General features: G+C 36.8%; 1 protein-coding gene across 6 annotated transcripts in view; it reads right to left on the minus strand.

Annotated features, from left to right (window-relative positions):
• The window catches only part of Fut9 (fucosyltransferase 9), a 166,668-nt gene extending 147,421 nt beyond the window's left edge, over positions 1 to 19,247 (minus strand). For 5 of the 6 annotated variants that reach the window (XR_011369397.1, XR_011369396.1, XM_070010751.1 and 2 more), the window contains exon 1: positions 18,992 to 19,247. The gene's annotated coding sequence lies outside the window, so the exon portion shown is untranslated. Of the gene's footprint in view, positions 1 to 18,024; positions 18,125 to 18,991 lie in introns of those variants that run through there. The other variant, XM_070010752.1, reaches the window with a different exon arrangement.
• Between the last annotated feature and the right edge of the window lie 222 nt (positions 19,248 to 19,469).

Consider the following 19,469-nt stretch of genomic DNA (forward strand, 5'->3'; position numbering starts at 1 on the left):
ATAGTTTTTCTGTTTGGTCAAAAAATAACACTAATATTCTATATCCTATTACTAGTCTACATTAGTAAAAGTGTGTGTGTGTGTGTGTGTGTGTGTGTGTGTGTGTGTGTGTGTGTGTGCTTCATGATAATAATTTGAGGATAAAGGCAAATAGACCTTGGAAGATTTGGACAACTTTAAGACTGTGTAATTAATTGTAACCAGTATGTTTTTCTGAATCATGCTGCTTCAATTGAATGTAGAGTTATTTCTCTTTATATGCTAATGTATTCTGTGAATTGCTATATGCTATCTTAGAGGAGGCTCTGTCTTACCAGGTAAGAAAATGTTCCTATTCAATATGAGTTCACTCTTAGCTGCTTCGACTGATGATTTAAAAAAAAAAAAAAAAAAAGAATTTCTCTGTGAATCTTGTTTTTTGTTTTGTTTTGTTTTGTTTTTCGTGCTGGTCTTGAGGCTTGAGTACAGGGTTGCGTGCTGTCCCTGAGTAGTTTTCCTCAAAGCTAGTGCTCTACCACTTGAGCCACAGATCTACTTCTGGCCTTTTGGGTAGTTAATTATAGTTAAAAGTCTCATGGTTACAATCATGAACTGAGTTACACATACTGAGAAGGAAGAGATTGGTCACTTTTTTAAATGAATAAAATAGTTGAAAAAATATGTAACATATTCTTAAAAGAGAACAATCTCACAGACTTTCTTACATGGGCTGGCTTTGAACTACCATTCTGAAATCTCAGCCTTCTGAGTAGCTAAGATTACAGGCATGAGTCCCTAGAACCCTGCTTCTCTGTGAATCTTAGACATAAAATGACGTAAGTTAGAAAATATTTTTGATTACTTTTTCTTTAGTAAAATATACCACATATATTCAGAATCTCAGAACAAAGCCTAATACTGCTTCTGAAATTACTAATAATGTAAGCTTCCGTCTTTTTTGTGTGTGTGTGAAAATACCATACAGAGGGGTTACAATTACATGGGCAAGGTAATGAGTACGTTTCTTATCAAGCATTGTTGCCTCCTTCTTTGTTTCCCCTTCCCATCCCTTCCCATCTGCCTGTCCCATCTCCCCCATCCCCGCCACAGTTGTAAAGTTCATTTTTCCACATAACGTCTTGTACATCTCATTGTTGCAATGGGTCCACCTGTATTCCTATTTAAACCATTGTTTTTTCCCTTCACCTCCACAAATTATACCAACATCAAATACAGTGAAAGCAGGGCTTATACCGTGGGGGAGGGACATACAAAGCAACAAAGAAATCATCGTATAAATGTGTTAGAAACAATCGCAAGAAAGAAAAGAACATTTGAATCCTTATCTTGGGGTTCATTTCGCCTAACAGAACAGAGTACTTTGCTATTAAATTTCTTTTCTGTTTTCCTGCATAAAATGTAATCAATTTTAGAGAATTTCAATTCCCGCTATTGAGAGCTGAAAACCACATGTAATTGTTCTTAATAGGTTGGGTTCTTTTGCTAGCTACTAGCATAGAATCTTCTTTCTGGGAATCAAAAAACTGTCATGCCGAGTTGAACAGGATGCAAATCTAGCCTCAAGTTTTCCTACAATTACTCTAGTAATATGTACTCTGCACCTTCTCCTCAGGTTGCCATTAGGAATAAAAGCATATTATCTCAGTGGGATGCTGTTATCTCTCTGGTTACTCAGCCTGCCTACAGACAGGGCCTGGCTTCAAGCAGAAACCCGAAACAGTGTAAGAACACATGGACACAGAGATAATAGTGCAGTGACCCCTAGTTTTCATAACCTGGTTCATACCAGACAGTTCTGAATGCAGAAATCCTGGGTAAATTATACTGCCTATTCCCCTACAAAAAGTTATATTAAATTTCCACTTACAAGATTTACTTTTACTATTAAAATTTCCAAACTGATATTTTTCAAGAGTCTTTATGGTTACGTGTCTGAAAAAGTACAATTTCAGCCAGTAATATTCTATAGATTTACTCAGGTTGTTAATATGCAATATGCACTATGCAATGTTACCTCAATAACATATTTTTCTTCCTGGCTTGACACCTATGGTCTTTGTACATGCCCTTTACTTTGCTAAAAATTTAATCAATTTTGACAAAAAAACAAAACTACTACTTACCTCTAAACATGGAATTAAGTAAAAGCATCTATAATTCAGATGATTTTAAAATGAATGCCATAGTCTTTTATAGTAACTGGTGACAGAAATCTGACTTTTAGCTTCCTAGTGGCCACTAAAAAGAAAAAAAACAATGTTCACTCAATTCAATCAATTGAGTAAATACAAATCCTATTTAAAACAAAGTCTAAAAAAATGTCTCTTGAAGATTATCATAAAAAAGTACTATATGGAAAAAACCAACTGAATTTTTATAAAATCTTCATGTGATACGTGCTCAATATGGACTGAAAAAGTAATAGTAAAGCATGTTTGAATAAAATCAGTTCTGAGTGAGGCTAAAATTGCCTCTCCTTATGCATGTATATTAAACATAAAATAAATAGGAGGTTTATAAACTGAAAAGCTGTAGGCTCTGCTTGGTTAGAGATTTGTTACATGCGTCTTATGTGTCATTGAATAAGCTAGTTTGAATGCCTGATGGATCTAGGTTATGTTTAATTTCCTACTGATCATAAACCCAGCGATCTAAAACATATAATGATACAATACTAGGAATTTTCAAAAAACTTAAAATAGAAGTATTTAACTTTTGGGTTAATTATCTTAGAGCTATAGTAAATTCTAAACTAATATAATAAAGCGTTTGATGATTACTTTTCATGATTATTTATAAGCTACTAGAACATACATATTCAACGTACCATCTATGGAAATATCGTCATTTGTTAAATAATTAGAGTGTAGTTAGTGGTGCAAAAAAAATCACAGATATGTTTTATTCGGTCAATTTGCTACAGTAGGCCATGATGCTGGAGGGGAGACAGGAAACCATACTTATTCTGATGATGGGAATTATTAGATATTGTAATAAAATTCTAATTTGGAGAGGTTTTGTATGCTCTGGCAAACAATGAAACTTCTCCAAAATATAATTTTATTATCTGCTAAGTAATTTAAAATCTTATTCTAGTACTTCTAGTTCTTTATAAAGATTAATGAAATAAAGTGTAAATACTTCAATGTGAAATGTTGTTATGAATTAGTTTACGTAGATGTGTTCAAATGTTCTGATTTCAATGAATGAAAAGTATGTGAAATAATCTTGTTTAGTGAAGGCACTGTTAGAAAATAGCTAGTATGTAGAGCTACATAATGAAATTTCTTCCATTCTCCCTATAAGAATATTTGCATTGCTCTACATCCCTGCTTCTGCATGGCATGATCAAGTCATTTTTGGTTTTGTTTTATTATTCTAACAGGAGCATACTGGATTATCAGTCTAATTGTAATTTTCATTGATTTTCTTATTAATTACCAAATTTGACCATCTTTTGTATATCTTTGTCACTAATACATCTCCATTGTTGTAGTGACTGCTCAAATATTTTGTAGGTTGTTTAACTGGGTTGCTAATTAATAATTGAATTGTGATAATTCTTTATATACTATTGATATAAGCAATATATATGTGTGTGTTCCAATATTCTACTTTTATTGTATGAAGTATTCTATCATGCCAAGTTGAATGATGACTTTCTGCAGAGTTATTTCCACTTTTTTTCAGTTATAGAGAAAGAAGATTTGAAATCCTCATACAAAATTGTGGCTTTATCTTTTTATTCTTTTAGATTGATCTGATTTGTTTTTACTTTTTCATTTTGAGCTCAATTCTTAGCTGCACATACATTTATGATAGTAACATTGTTGGCAAATCTATTGATTTATTAAAACACTATATAACATCACTCTGTGTTCTTAGAAACATGACCTTTTAAAATATTTTCTTAATTGATAGTAACACAACTTTTACTAGTGATAACATGATTCACTATTTTCTATATTTTTATTTTTTGCTGTCTATGCCTCTAAACTTTATCTTCTTAAAAATAATGAATAGCTAGACCTTGGTATCTTTATCCATTCCAGTAACTTCTGGGTTTAACTGGACTATGTAGAACACTTCTGTTATTGTTATTGTTTATATAGTTGGATTTTCTCCATGGAGGGAACCAGCCTTTCCAAAATGCTGAAGATTTTGTAATCTCACTGAGTTTAGCTTTCTATTGGATTTAAATAATTATGTTTTTTTCTTGTTCATCTGGCTTATTATTATTATTATTATTAAAGGGATTTATTCTCTGTCCAGCTTTGCTTATTAAAATACTTCCTTCAGTTGATAACTTTGAATTGCTGTGGAAAAATCTGTACCACACTGCCCTAATGTGTGAGTGTGTGCATGTGTGTGTGTGTATTTGTTTTGTTTTTTATTGTCTGCCTTGGGGCTTGAACTCTGGGCCTGGGTGCTGCCCCTGAGCTCTTCAGCTCAAGGCGAACACTCTGCCACTTTGTGCCACAGCACCACTTTGGTTTTCTGGTGGTTTATTGGAGATAAGAGTCTCTCAAACATTTCTACCTGGGCTGGCTCTGGACAGCCATCCTCAGATCTCAGCCTCCTGAGAAGCTAAGATTCCAGGCGTGAGCCACTGGTGCCCAGCTCCTAATAAAAATTAAGATTAAAAAAGGTGAAATTGGAGCTGCGACTCAAGTGGTAGAGCACTATCCTTCAAAAAAAGGTGCTCAGGGATAAGGCCCAGGCTCTGAATTAGAGCTCCAGAACCAACACATACACAAAAACTCACATAAAAATCTTCTTTTCCAGATGTCAACTTAATTTTGTCACGGAAAGTATAATCCTAATTATATTTTAATGCTCTCCCTGCATTACTATTACCATTCCCTGCATTACTACTTAATACTCCCAAAGTCCAAATGTTCTAAGTGGCTTAAGAGTTGCTAATTATTTAAGTGGATAAGCTAATGATAACTTCCTAATTATCTCATCATATTTTTATTTCAAGTCTGAAAAAATATTTTTTCAAATTATTAAATGTAAAGAAAACATGATATGCACTGAATGAGAATTTAGTATCCACTTAGCATCTATATATTAAATAATTGCACATTCATAATATATTTCATACAATGAAGTGCTGAAGATATGATACAACTGAAAGAACATCTCTCTTAGGAGTGTGAGGACCTGAGATCAACTTCCTGTATCATCCAATTTTTTACACAATATGCATAACAGTTTTAAAGATATGAGAAAATTTAACTTACTATCTAATAGAAAACAGTTACATGAGACTTTTAATCCAGTTTGTACCTGGTTACAGATCTGTTTTTCCAGTTGGACTTCCATAGAAGTTTCTATTATGACCAAGTCATTTCTTAGCCAGCACTATTTCCATAGAATACCTATTATAACAGTAATTTTTGCCTTCACTATTTTATAATTCAGTGTTTGGCTTCCCCTTTCCTCTACAGATTTTTTTATATTATCTCACTATCCAAAATTTTTATCTTTTAGCTGCATAAGATTGTCAGTCATGCTCATGATTTCATACTTCCCACAAAATATACCTGATTCTTATCTAATTTATATCAACCTTCTTTCCCCTTGAATTGCATATGCTATGTGATCTGTATACGTATATGTATGTATCATGTATATTATTTTTATTTAGGGGAAATTATGAAAATTAATTTTAGTGAAAACCCAAGAATTTAGAATTATTACCTTTGCAAAATAGCTTTGGAACAAAATCAAACACATGTTTTGAAGTTATATAAAGAGACACTCAATAAAAGGGTTGAGTGAAAATGTCTTTCATTTTATCTGACCCTTTAACTCAGATTCATAGAAAGACAAATGTGTCCAGTAAGTCCAGGCCTTGCCTTTATGTTCTTGTTTCTGAGGCGTGGTTAAACAATAAGAGTCTGTAGAAATTTATGTGAGCAGCAGACTTTCATATGTTAGAAGAAAACATTATGTCAGAAAATGAAGGAAGAAAATCTGTGTGTCAAGGCAAAAGGGGAAAGAAAAGTAAGACGTTCATCTTTAGTCTCTTTCTTTGAAGGAGGGGAAAACTCAAAAGCTTTGGGAATTTCAACTTGGGGGTTAAATTAAAACATAGAAGTCAACCTGTAGAATGTGAATCATTAGATGATAACAACTAATTTCTTTTTATCTTTATCATCTTTAAGTAGATGTACAAGGGGTTTCAGTTCAGCATGTCAGTTTAGGAGTACAATGCATCTTGATCAATATCTCCACCTCTCTCAAATCCACCCATCTTTTTGATAACTAAATATACTCTTGTGATTCATTGTGTGATTTTCTTCTTTGCTAAAAGATTATAGGCAACATAAAACCTTAAGATCTCACTATTTGTCACAAAAGTTGGAACGAGATGTACACTTCAGATATTCGGCTCTTGTAACCAAATCAATGGTTATCATGAACTCTAATATTTTATTTCTTCTAAAAAGCCCTATACATCCTATACACCTTCCAGTTTTTTGTTCCTCATGGGACATAAATTTCTGAAAGTGAGCATGCTTATTAACATTTCAAGTCACTTCTATAGGTTACTGATATTCAGGTTTTAGTGGGAAAGGCCAGGTTCTTTGAGTTTGAAGATTAATAAGCAAACAGGTTTAATTTCAGAGGTATCCATTTAAATGTGTAAGGGAAATGTAATGTTTTAGGATCATGTTATGATATATTGTGCCAAAACTGAGAAAAAGCACTTGTCCTAGATTAGCTCTATGAGATGCTTATTAGAAATGTTGATAGCTATGATCATTCTTGAAGATGGAATCTAAAAATTAAACAATGTGATATGGAACTTTTTCCTTTCCATTATTTTTAATATATATATATATATATATATATATATATATATATATATATATATATATATAGCTCAAGGCTAGCACACAACCACTTGAGCCACAGCGCCACATCTGGCTTTTTTTTCTGTTTATGTGGTGCTGAGGAATGGAACCTAGGGCCTCATGCATGCGAGGCAAGCCCTCTACCACTGAGCCATCTTCCCAGCCCTCATTATTTAGAACGTCTTAAGCACAATTCCAGATGTAAATTACTGGCAAAAACAGTAAAATGTTGAGAAAGCATATGGGTACTTTAGTTTTCTTTTTTTTTTTTTTTGTACTTGCAATGCACTGTAAATACAATAACATATAATACTTCTGTTCTATGGTGTAAGTTCAAATTTGTATGCATTGACATAGAAATTGTCAATTACTTAATCTGCTCAATGTTATAAGCTATATAATCATAACAATGAGTCTATTACTGCACTGTGAGTACATTTGTTCTAAACTTTGACTTTTTGAGTTTCTAATCAAGGGAGAGATTCTTCATTCTCAGGTATCACATGATAAATTCATTTTTTCATAAGGAAGTGCATATCATATCTAAAGAACTTGCTAAAGCAAGAATTTATTGAAACCATTTATCATCATTGGGAGGTGATTTTTTCTACAAGTCTATCACATTTCTGTGCATTTTATGAATCTCTACTTTTGTTTTTAATTATTTTGAAATATGTTTGTAAAGAAATAGCTTAAGGGACTGGGAATATAGCTTAGCGGTAGAGTGCTTGCCTGGCATGCATGAAGCCTTGGGCTCAATTCCTCAGTATCATATTAAAAAAAAAAAAAGCTGGAAGTTGTGCTGTGGCTCAAGTGGTAGAGTGCTAGCCTTGAGCAAAAGAAGCCCAGGGACAGTGCCCAGCCCTGAGTTCAAGCCCCATGACTAGAAGAAAAAAAAAAGAAAAAAAACAGAAAATAAGAAATAGCCTAGGAAGATAGAAATATCATCTATTTCTGGAGTCATTGGAGACATGTGTTTTGCCCAAACTCAAAAAATTTGCATTGCTTGTGTTAGAATATTTTCCTTGTAATGGGTAGGTATCACCTTGTCTGCTTCGTGTTACTTTGGGAAAATTGGGCTTGTGGTAACCAGTACAAAAACAAAAAAAAAAACAAAAAAAAAACAAGGAGCTGGGAAGATGGCTCAGTGGTACCTTGCATGCATGAGGCCCTGGGTTCGATTCTCCAGCACCACATAAGCAAAAAGTAAAAAAAGCCGGAAGTGGAGCTGTGGCTCAAGTGGTAGAGCGCTAGCCTTGAGCTGAAGAGCTGAGGGACAGCACCCAGGCCCAGAGTTCAGGCCCCACCACCAGACCCCCTCCCAAAAAAACCCCCAAAAAACCAACAGCAACAACAACAACAACAAACTGCTGGTTGTAGTCTGGCACTGGGGGGCTAAGGCTGTAATCCTAGCTAATCAGGAGGCTGAGATCTGAGGATTGCAGTTCAAAGCCAGCCCAGGCAGGAAAGCCCAAGAGACTCATTTCCAATTAACCACCAGAAAACCAAAGCGGTGCTGTGGCTCAAGTGGCAGAGTGCTCGCCTTGAGCTGAAGAGCTGAGGGACAGCACCCAAGCCCAGAGGTCAAGCCCCATGACCGACAAAAACAAAAAAAGTCTAAAACCAAAGATTCCTGTTGCTAGCACTATTTCTATGAATAATCATTGTCTTTAATCTATGACCCAGAACTCTAAAATCTTCTATGAGCACTTGTTGCAACCATGAAAGGTCTTTGTAATTACTTGTCTAGTAATGACGTCTAAAATCCTGAAGAGATTTTGGTAGTTGCTCATAAGTATGAAGTGCTGACAGACACATCAGGTGCTTCCTTGAAAAAGAAGGATGCAGGACTTTCCAATCCTTGTATGAGATTTGAGGGAAGTGTATGGGAATCAATAAGAAATGTGCTAGCCAAATTATACGGTCAGCTGGGTTATTTTAAGATAAGGGTTAAGAAGTAGGTTATAAAAAGATACCAAGATGTTGTCTTGGTTGTTGCTAATTCTCCTTTAAATGGAGAGACTTCCTGCTGATTTGAAGGTCAAGTGTCTATCTGCAATACAGTAACTTGGGCTATGGTTTGTGTTCCTTTCAGACAACAAAGATGTAAGATGTGATTTGAGATGAGAATGCCCAGTATAAAAGGTGAGCTTAGAAAAATCCTTCAAGCCCTGACTGGTTCAAATGAGAAAACAGGTGTCATGGAATATGTTAATGATTAAGGAAAAATAGCAAGTAGTAGTCCATTTCACAGCTCAATATATCCTTCAATCCAACACAGCAACATTAAAAAAATTAACAATAAGATTTTTCAGTCTTTACAACTGTAAAGAATGATTCCTCTCAGGCAGGTAGTCCTGGGAGGATATCTTGGGAAATCTTGGACAAGTATTGATTATAATTTGAGCACTTATTGCCCTGAATCGAGTTAGAATGCTGGTCATGTGGAGAATGAGAAAGGTCACAGAAATCCAGATAAAATCTTGAGGTCACAAGCACAATACAGAAAAGTTTTCCTCTATCTGATGCTGAAACTGGTGAGAATGTAAGAGATATTATCTAGAAAATGGAACAGATGCTGCTTCAAATTAAGATGGGTTCCTTGAAGAAATTCATCAGACGGCACCCACCAGTTTAACCTAGCAAAAACAACAACAGTCTATGGTTTTGAGTCATGGAATTCCGAAGGATGAAATAGTATCCAGCACAAGTCTCGCTATTACTAGCGAGTAATTGGTGGCGAGTATTGGGTGGACTGGATAGATTTTAAATGAAATTGTCTAGGCCTAAGCCCTTATCACCACCTCTGAAACTGAAAATACATACAAAATTTCTCTTCTTTCTTCGTTCTTTAATCCTCTCTGCCTCTACCATGACCTCAGCGAATTCCAAAAGAGAGACTGGTTACAGGTCAAACTACCCGCATACCTTCTGAATATCAAAATAAATATGAATGCATCCGAGTAAACTGAACTTTAAAGACATGTTGGATATAGATACTCAGGTCACATTTTTACTCGTATCTAATGGAATGAAAAAAGACTCCCCAAGATTTGGCAAATCATGGTTCACAGTGCAGAAAAAACAATCTACCATTTTGCAAATGAAATCCTTCAGGCCAATTCCAGGTACTATATATTTTTTCTTCTGCATACAATTTTATAGTAAGTAGAGTACATTATACTTATCCTTCACCATCTATTAAGGACCTATGAAGATTTATCACAGCTGAAGAAAACCATATGTACGAGAAGTGCTAAAAGCACATGTAAATTAATTTCTGGGCTTTCATCCTTTTGTTTCCCAGATAGTCCCACGGAAGCTACATGAAATCCCAGGAGGAGAAAAAAAAACCCACAATCTTGATTATACAATTGAAGGGAGTATGGATGTAAGAGACAAAATAGCTTAGTACAGCAGTCTTGCATGGCTAGTAGAAAAGATGATGAGAATTAGAAGCTTAAAATAGGTTATCACCAACTAAATCCAACTTTTGGTCCCACAGACCCAGCTGTTCATGTAACTGAATCCATTGCAAGATTAATCTCCTGGAATGCTGCCTTAAACTGTGGAATGATATTTTGACTAAATTACTGGCTTCCAAGAATCAAGACTAAGATACATGCATGTGGTTTGTCCCTAAAATACATTTATAGTTACTTTTCAAGTGATTTATAAGTTATCAGAGGGTTCCTTATATTTCTTCACCATTGTCATCAGCATGAGTAGGATGTGAAAGAATCTGTTTCACAAATTTAACTGTATAGATAATGTCTTATGGAAGAGAAACTCACAATTTTCCAATGCAGTAGCATTCACTCTGATACTGCTGTATTTCTACCTATTAATATGACAATTAATATGACAAATTCTGGGCTCTGTCAAGTCACATTTCTGGAAAGTTTATAGGCACTTACATAATGTCTAATTCCTCTGGCAATTAAGGTAAACTACATGTTTTCAGGCCTCACAAATAACCAGTATCTTACAGGAGTCTTTTGGTATTAGAGATGATGTATGCGTCACTTGGAAATTTTAACTGAACTTTTGCCTCTAAAATCAGGAACCGTAGTATGGTCTTGTTTGTGATCATTTGGGTAAATGCCCCAAAGGTGGGATTGCTACCAGCAAAACTATGTATATTGCAGCATTATTTACCATAGCTAAGACATGGAACCAACCCAGATGTCCCTCAGTAGATGAATGGATCAAGAAAATGTGGTATATATACACAATGGAATTCTATGCCTCCATCAGAAAGAATGACATTGCCCCATTTGTTAGGAAATGGAAAGACTTGGAAAAAATTATATTAAGTGAAGTAAGCCAGGCCCAAAGAAACAGGTCCCATGGTTTCCCTTATTTGTAATAACTAGTATATGCCTGAGACAAGCAGAAAAGGTCAGATAAGTTGATGTTAGGTGAAATGAACTCCAAGATAAGTATTCAAATGTTTTTTTCTTTCATGGGATTGTTGCTAACACATTTATAAGATGATTTCTGTGTTGCTTTGTATGTCCTTCCCCCATGGTATAACCCCTGTTTTCATTGTATTTGATGTTGGTATAATGTGTGGAGGGGAAGGGCAAAAACAAACAGTTTAAATAGGAATACAGGTAGACCCATTGCAACAATGAGATGTATAAGTCATTATGTTGAAAAATGAACTTTACAAACTTTGGCCGGGCAGGGAGAGCGGGGGGAGGGGAGGTATGGGAAGAGATGGGAAGAGGAAACAAAGGAGGAGGCAACAATGCTTGATAAGAAATGTATTCATTATCTTGCCCATGTAATTGTAACCCCTCTGTACGGTATTTTCACAATAAAAACCTAAAAATAAAATAAAATAAAATCAGTAACCTTTGAGTGAAACATAAAGCAATGTATTTTAAGCTGTCCATCAAGCTGTAGACTACTTCCTACATTTGAGACCCTGTATCCCCAATTAACCTGAGTATCATTGATTATGTACAAGTATCTAAACAGCCTTACCTAATAGATATTCTTTAAGATGTAAGCAGGTCATACCCTAACATGTAAGCTACTTCCCTGCCACATACACCTCTGTTGAAAGGTAACCATTACTTTGATATTTCTCTTTGAAAGTGGCCAGCTATTTTATTATGGGCTGGATCAAGTCAGATGCAGTAACTATTGAGATGAGAAAAGGTCCTCTGAAACGCACTTATTAAATAGAAATTTTGTGTTAAAACCAGCCCCCCTAACTGTCTGGTGGAATGTTGGCTCTACAATAAGGAAGAAAAAGAGGAAGAGAAAGAAGAGAAAGAAGAGGAAGAAGAAGAAGGAGAAGGAAGAGGAAGAGGGGGGAGGGGGAGGAGGAGGAAAAGGTGTCTCTTTCAAATTGTTTCAAGGGCTATAGATTTAACTCTCCACTAGATCTGCCGTGTTCCACCATGCTTTGATCACTATTCCACTAACCACAGCAAAAAATCTACTAGAAATAGAGGAGAATGGTACGAGCTTCTTCCTTTCACAGGTGAAATGCCTGTCATGATCTTTCAATGCATTTCACACTCCCATTTCTGTAAGACAACTTAGCCCTTTGGTAGGAACAGACAAATGCTATCAGGTTGCTGGTGTGGGCAAATAAAACAACTTGGATCAACAGCTTTCATCCAGTCCCTTCAAAACAAGGAATAAAACTGACTATTCATCTTAGTGGGTTAAATCTCACACTGTCGTCGTAGTTCTTGAAATTCAGTAGGAGGTGACCATTGGAATCATTCAGTCATCTTCCTAAAGATCATGGTAGTGCACAATTGTTATCAGCAGCAGGTTTGTTCCCTGGCTCATCTCATGTCCAATGTTTCTCCGTTTTCCCTTGTTGCTAATTATATAACTTCATCTATCTCAGTCACTTTCTTGATAGAAGGAAAGTAGTGAAAATCGCAAGAAAACCGCAAGTAGCCAAGAATGCATAAGCAAAGTCAGCAGCTTAAGAATTATAAATATTTTCTCACTCATATAAAACTAAAATATCAAATACTTGTACTTTCTTTAGGTAAAACAAAGTAAAAATAAACCATATCATACGTAGAGTAAGCCTGTCCTGTAACATTATTTAGCCCTGCTCAGAAGTTGCTTTAGTAGTTATAATATTATAAATTTTTACAACTATAGAAAGAACTGTGCAAGCTAATGTTCTTAAAAATGACATATGACACTTATGATTGAGATGTAGCTTTAGACTTCTCTCTTAATTTCATGAGAACATATTTATCTTTCCAACTCTGTGTCAGCTTCTTTAGCTATTATTGAGTATAAAATGATTCAATAAATGTTCTTTTATCACAGTAACAAGACACAGAGGGTTTAAATTACCTTTGAAAGTTTGAACATATTTATCCAATAGTTTATAAGCTACCTATCCTATGGAAAGTATAACATACCATTCTGTATAGGCTGATCTCTTCCTATAAAATCCCTCTGAATATTCCTTTAATACTTTGTCTTAAAAATAATTAACATTTCAAAACTATGTTGAAAATATAAAATGTGTTTCATTTACTTTAGAAACTTACCTTAAGACAACTATCTATTGAGTTTATTAGTATGAAGTTACACACACCCACACACCCACACACACACATATATATGTCAATTTATACTTATATATACATGCACAATAAGATGTTGCATTGTCCAAGAAATCACTGTTGAAGTTAAAATTAATAGAGGAAGTAAGAACTATTCTTTATGGAATGGATTATTTCAATGTCAAGCTATAGCCATGGCATATCTCTATCAATTTCACACACACAAATTTGACTAAATGGTACTCTTTCTGATTTGTCTTGGCACATCTTTGGCTGCCCTAGTGAAGGGTTTTTGATGGCTGGTTGCTTCTTGTCCTTTGTTTTCCAGTTAAACACTAAGCTCTCTGGGGGTCCGAACTCTTATCATATGCATGCATGTATCTGTTGTCATTGTTTCAGTTTTTGCCACATAGTAAGACCTCATTAAATGTAGGCCGAATTGCACTCCCAAGAAATTAGGTCATGGAAGCCTTAGAGATGTACTTCTCCATTCAGACAGAGCTGCATCTTAATGGGTTGAAAGAAGGCCAATTCCTTCCACAAGGAAATCTAATGACAAGGTTCCCTCCTCTTCTCCAGAGCCAGCCCACAAGCAGTCCAAGGTCATAGATTCTCCCAGAGGCTTTCAACCAGCCACACTTTTCATAGTTTAATACAAGTATTACCTCTCATAATGTCATTTAGTTACCTACACATATAACCATGCAGTTCTTCTCAGATGAGATGACATTAATGAACCAAGAAGACATGTAAATTTTTATTTACTTAAAATACACACACACACACACATCAGGGGCTTGAATTTAGGGCCTGGGCACTGTCCTTGAGCTTCTTCTGCTCAAGGCTAACACTCTACCATTTGAGCCATGGCATCACTTCCAGTCTTATCTGAGTAGTTTATTGGAGATGATAGTCTCATGGACTTTCCTGATGAGGCTGGATTTGAACTGACAATCTCTAATCACAGCTTCTTGAGTAGCTAGAATTACAGGCATGAACCATTGATGCCTGGCTTTATTTTTTTACCCAATAGTGGTAACAGTTTCTTATTGATTTAGTGATTCAGTTTTATGATTTTGGCTATTAGGGAAGCTAAAAATGCTAAAATGTGTAACCGTGGACTTGGAACTTTGTGAAACAAATTTATTTTCCCAGCCCAAAATAACCAGAGTCTATGAAAGACACAAATGAAAATAGAAAATAAATGCATGTATGCACAAATTTTGTCTGTCTGATGTAAGGAATAATTAAATATACAGATAAAACTATAAGAAACTTTTAAGTTTATTTCTAGTTCATGGAAATCAGCATCTAACATTTTTAGAAACATTTTCAATCTATCATTTATAAATGCTTAACTGTAAGTGTCCACACAATGATATTACTGTAGAAACAACTTGCACACTATGTGAATTTGTAATGAAAATTATTACAAATATTTAACTATTTTAAGTGGAACAGTTACAGTGTAGTTTACAAAAGGGTTCTGAAGCTTTAAGCTGAAGAATGGGCAGAAAGCCTGGTTGCTTTCAACTGTGGTCTTTACAGGGCCAGGCCAGCATTGATATCGGCCCTGCAGAAATATAGACCTTATTTTACTTCGTTTTCCAATGTCTTTAATATTAAAATGGATTTGTCCCTTATTAATTCTCTAAAATAAAATAAATTAAGATGAGCTGTCTTTTTGATTTTGGGGACTGACAGCTACATCATGGAGTCAAAAGACGCTATTTCTACCCACCACTTAGAAATCTTGTCCATAATATTAGTAAAATGACAAAAGTAATATGTGCTACATATTTTCTAATCAAGTTCTAAATTCTATGACATCTTTTATTAAGAATATCAAGTATTCTACTTGTAGCCAGGCACCAGTGACTCACTCTTACAACTTCTAGCTCCTCAGGAAGCTGAGATCTGAGATTCAAGGTTGAAAGCCAGCTCTGGCAGCAAAGTCTATTTTACTCTTCTCATCAATTAGCCACCAAAATAGTCAGAAGTGGGACTGTGCCTAAAGTTGACCATGAATAAGAAAGTTAAAGTTTTCCACTTGCTACTAAATGAAAATTAGTATATTTTATACAACAAATCATAGGCAGGTAAAAATAACAGAATTAAAATGGTGCTTTCTGTAGGAATTTTAATTATATGTTAGAGTTGATTCAGAACAGTATCAATTGGATAAAATTGCTGTAAATTTTGGGATGAATCATTATGCTAATTTTGAAATATTCATTTTTGCAAATTTGATTTTTGTGAAGGCTTTAGCTAAATATGCCCTTATTGAATGAGGACAGAAAGATAAAGTACCATGACCATTTATGCAATGATTTGATATTAAGAAGTGCAATTTGGAAATTTTTCAATAGATACATTTTGCATTTAATTATATAGACACTTAAAATTTGTACATAAAAATACAAGAGGTTGATCAAATGATATGAGAAATTTACATTAATATGTGAAAATATTTTATGTGGTTATTCTTTAATTAATTAATTTTTCCATAGGGCATTTCGTTGTATGATTATCTAACATTACAGTTTTAGATAGCAGTGTATGTGCTGTTATTTCCAAGTTTTCTTTTAAAATTTATCTCAAAATTTCTTGACTTATTTGATTATACAAATTTATCATTGTGCCTTAGATTTTACAGAATGAAATCAGAGAATAACTTTATTTTTTAAGTTTCATTTGCATTACAGTAATCAAGTAGACTTTTCTTAAAATTCAAGTTGGAAAACAGCTGAAATCCAAAGTACCAAATAATAGGATTTGTGGTTAGTTACTTTATTCAATTAATAAATGTAAACAAATATTCCTGAGTTTTATACTTCCTTCCATCTCTCCTTCTTACTGTTTTCTCTTCCGAGGTGTTCTTATCTCTTGGTCAGACACCCACAACAAAATTGGCTCCCATGCAGTAGTTAGCAATGGTAACTTGTTGATGGAATATCAATTCGTATCTTTTCCACAATTCTTTAATTTCTCTTTAACAATGCAAACATTCCATTTTGACCTGTCCTCTAGGTGGCATGTGACTATGAGCCTTGTAGAATATGAAGCAATGATTTTTAAAGATGATTTTTCTGATATCAGTGTGCCCTGCCACCCTATGTGTTACATTTGACTGTTTTGCATAGACTTGTTAATGACCATGGAGTTACATCCAGGAAGATTTTGAGTCCCAGCTCACCAAGAAATCTTAACAGAAATCCCTGCCATACTTTATGACAGATCAGTTTTCACTTTCTTAGATCATTCTGAAACCATTTTAATATTGTGACATCAATTAGACTTATGTTAGAATACGCTGCTTTGAATTATCATTAGCAGTTATGAGAGACAGTGGATGCCCGGCCTTATTCCTTGCTGTCCCTGTTACGCATGGCATGTGCCTTTTTCCATATAGACTCATGACGGCTCAACGCAGTATACATACTAATAATCACTCCATTGTTACCTAAAGGGCAAATATATTTAAAGAGAAATAAGATTCAGCTTCCAACTTCACTTCCTAACCACATGGCTTGTCTACATGTGAACATGTACAGCCATTGCACATTAAATGTGCAATCTTGAATGTTCTTATTAATTAAATACCAAATATAACTGACCAAAATTACAAAAGTTAGAAACCTAACAATAAAGTCATTATTTGTAGACCAATGGCTTCCCACACAGCTGTCCACATCTACTGAAAACCAAAGATTGTCACTGCATTCCTGTTCACGTATACAGAGAATAGGAAAATAATAACCACAGACAGAGTTTTAGCTAAAACAATTTAAGACAGAAATTCCTTGACATTTGCGATCAGTTTTAGGTTAATGCTCACTAAGCGAATCCCTTAGAGGATTGCTAAGTTTTCCTTTCTGATTTCTTGAATAAGCAGAGACTTGCTCTGTTCAGGTGAGAAAACAGACATATTCTCTCTCCACCAACTGCAAAAGCAAGAATGGCAACTTACTCCCCTGAAATTGTTTATAGTAACAACAAGAGAATTATATTGACACTACAGATATCAATAGAGGTACCTTATAAAGTTTCTAAGGTGTGTTTCTGAAACACTTATCCGTACTTGTAGAATGAAATATTCCTATGCCCCAGGGTTCTATAGTGTAAAATGCCACAAGCTCATGAATATCTTCATGACTTCTTTAAAAACACAAGCCACAGGTATCTGGTGGGCATTATTTTGTTTTAAATGCAGGAGAATTTGCAACTAAAAATATACAAGAGCCCCTATTCCTACTGGAGCCCTCCTCTCCCTGGGACCATTCATTGCACAAAACTACTTTCTCCCAATCAACTAGCAATGCTAAAACTGTAAACCCAGTTTCAAAAGGAAAGGCTTCTTTCTGCCTTAAGCAAACTTCTACAGAGATATTGTTCAGGCAATAAGCCACTGCACCAGGCAACAAGCATCCAGACAATACCAGAGCTTCCTGATAGAAGGCTTTCTAATCTTCAATATCCCTCTCTCAGCTTAAACCTATAGCAGAATAAGGGCTTTGGCTTATGGCGATTTCAAAGAAGATTTTAAAGGGTAAATTTAGTACTACCTTCTTCTTCAAGAGAAAAAAAATAATGTTTCCTACCCCAAGAGTTGCTGAGCTATCTGATAGTGCTTCTGCTGAAGGAGATTTCAGCTTCCATCAGGTGCTGAGTTCTCAACCTGAAAGGAACTGGTCAGATAGAGGCATTCCCTCTGCTCAGCTAAGAAGGTTGTTAATGAGGAGAAGCAATCTAAGCCGTGTAAACAGTTCTCCGCTTTAAAGCCAAATAACAGAAAGTTTGGTCCCGCCGGGTGTATTTCTGCCTTTCTCTTTCCATAACCAAGCGATCTGTCCCTACATAGCCCAAGTGCAGGAAAACACATTAGTACTGGAGCCAGGATGACCGCGTGTCAATCTCCCGAGGTGACTTGTCAGAAAAGCTGGGGAGGAGGCATCGTGACAAGGAAATGAGGTCAAAATTCAGAGGGAGGGCTCTTCCCTGGGTGGTGGGGGAGGGCGGGCATGCAGTGGCGGGACAGTGGGCACTGAAGACCGGCTTTGGCTAGGAAGGGAAGACGGGTCGGGGCAGGACTTTGTTGGAGAAGCTCCGTGGGCGCGAGAACTGCGTGAGAGCCGGCGGGGGGTGGGGGGTGGGGAGTTCGCAGCAGGGGAAATTCAGAAATCCCCTGGCAGAAGCGGAAATTCTGAAATTCGATGAGGACTGAGAAGACCCGGTTCAGGCTGAGCCAGGTTGGGTTGGGGGGGGGGGGGTAGGAGGGGGGGTTGGATTCCAGGAGCCTGAAGGTGAAGCAGGACCAGGAGCCGCAGGCAGCTGTAACTGAGAGGGGCTGAGGGTTCAGATCTTCTGCAGGTGGAGTTGGAAATCCAACATCCCCAGAAGGACCAAGAAGCAGTACCCTCCCGAGACCCTCTGTGTCCTGATCTGGGGCAGGGGTGGGGGTGGGGGGGAATCCCAGCAGGTGGTTGGGATTGCCTTTCCAATCTACAGATGTTGTCTGCGCGCCCAGCCTGGGCGCCCGCCACCCTGCGCGCTCTCCTGGCTACTCACCGATCCTGGGGCGAGAAGCGCCATCCGGGGCGCGCGCGGAGGCTGCGCGGCGCAGGCGGCGAGCTGGGCCGGGCGGCGGTGGCGGCGCTGTCCTAGTAGCGGGACTGGAGTCGGGGGACCCCGAGGCAGCTCAGGCGGCGGCGGGGGAAGAGGAGGCTGTGGGCGGGGAGCACCGTGGATGTGGAGCTGCTGCGCCTCGCGCGCGCTCTGCCCATCTCCGTCTGGGCTGAAGCGGCTACGGCCACCGCCGCGGCGGAGCTGGGAGGCAGGCGAGGGGGAGGGGAAGAGGCACGCGGTAGGGAGGGAGGGAGGGAGAAAAGGGGGAGGAAGGGAAAGGAGGGAGGGGGGCGAGCCGGGAGAAGACAGGGAGATGATCACCCAGAGTTGGAAGGATGGAGGGAGGGGCATCAGAGCCCAGCCAGGGTTCCCACCGAATGAGATGAGAAAGGAGAAATTGAGGCGGAGGCACTTCCACCAG

Source organism: Dipodomys merriami, unplaced genomic scaffold (genome assembly GCF_024711535.1).
Source record: "Dipodomys merriami isolate MVZ:Mamm:240054 unplaced genomic scaffold, mDipMer1.0.p SCAF_8, whole genome shotgun sequence".
NCBI classification, from domain to species: domain Eukaryota; kingdom Metazoa; phylum Chordata; class Mammalia; order Rodentia; family Heteromyidae; genus Dipodomys; species Dipodomys merriami.